Source organism: Protopterus annectens, chromosome 10.part0, assembly GCF_019279795.1.
Source record: "Protopterus annectens isolate FY-2018-M chromosome 10.part0, PAN1.0, whole genome shotgun sequence".
In the NCBI taxonomy this organism is placed as follows: domain Eukaryota; kingdom Metazoa; phylum Chordata; order Ceratodontiformes; family Protopteridae; genus Protopterus; species Protopterus annectens.
This window is the reverse complement of record NC_056744.1, coordinates 1,511,047,464-1,511,048,895: the sequence shown is the minus strand read 5'-3', so window position 1 is coordinate 1,511,048,895 and position 1,432 is coordinate 1,511,047,464.

The following is a 1,432-nucleotide window of genomic DNA, read 5'->3' as shown; positions in this document are numbered from 1 at the left end:
GGTGCACATCATAGGAAAAGGTACAAGTATGACTCTGTCATTGTCCATGTGGGTGTGAATGACCTGAGATGCACCTCCCTGGACTACATGAAAAGAGACATGGTGGAGCTCTCGGATTATGTGGCCCAGGCAGGTATGACCCTCCCCCTGAGCAGTATCCTACCATCACCTAGAATGATACCGCAGTACAAACAAAAAATGATTAACTTTTTTTTCTGGTGTCATTCTAAGGGGATCCAATATCTGTCTTCTTGGAATGACATGATTGACAAACCTTGATGCTTTGCCAGAGATGGCCTGCATCTGTCACCCCTGTTTCCAGGTATTGCTAAGGCCATTGCCACCCCTATAGTGCCTTTTTATGCGGTGTTCCAAAGACCAAATTACCAGCGTAACAGCTATAAATAAATGCAATCTGAGGGTCATGCTGCTCAACACTAGAAGTCTAAATCTCAAGATGCACTCACTCAAAGCACTCCTCAAAATAAGAAGAGCAACATCTGTGCTATAACGGAGACCTGATTTAAAGCAGCAGAAAGCACCCCTGTGCTACCAGGCTATAATTTATTCCACCTATTCTCTTGAAGGCTTGTTGGCCGAGGTGCTAAGATTGATTAAAGTATTTTCTACTGTGGTTTGCTGTTCCTTCTTGTTTGTGGTATTGCCTATAACTCATTCCACACTTTTTGGCCCTGAAACAGGGACCAAAGCTCCAAAGGCAGTGGTGTCTCCATATTCATAAAAGATATGCACACCTCCAGACTAGTAGCACAGCATAACGCATCTGAGATACTTCAGATACAACTAACATTGGATAAGACGGTAATCCACATCATAGCCTGCTATAGGTCACCAGCCATGTTCTTAGACTCTCACTCCACATTCCTAAACACCCTGAAATCTATCAAGGTCCAACCCAACACTCTCATACTAGGTGACTTCAACTACCCCTCCATCAACTAGGAAAACTACTCAAGCACCAATACACTGGCCCAACTCTTCCTGGAATTCATCAATTCCAATGCCGTGGACCAGCTCATTCTGACCACCAATAGAGGAAGCAACATCCTTGACCTGGTTATTACTAACACAGGCGGCCATTGCTCTACGCCAGTAGTTCTACACCAATAGTCAATCCATCCCTGGTCATATGCAACCATAAACTAAATCACCATGGAAGTTCACATCTCACCCACAACCCCCGCAAAGGTAACCACTTCTCCAAAGCTGACTTTGGGCTCCTAAAACAGAGGTGGCTAACTTCAAGGCACCCATGTCAATGGAAAATAGCTGCATGACTGCCTAATCATACACCAATTCCCTGTACGACCATGTACATAAATGCATGGTCTAGCCATACCTAAAAGAACCAAGATGTTCTCCTCCAAAAAAAGGTAGCCAATCTGGTGGTCCCCTGCCATTAATAAACTCT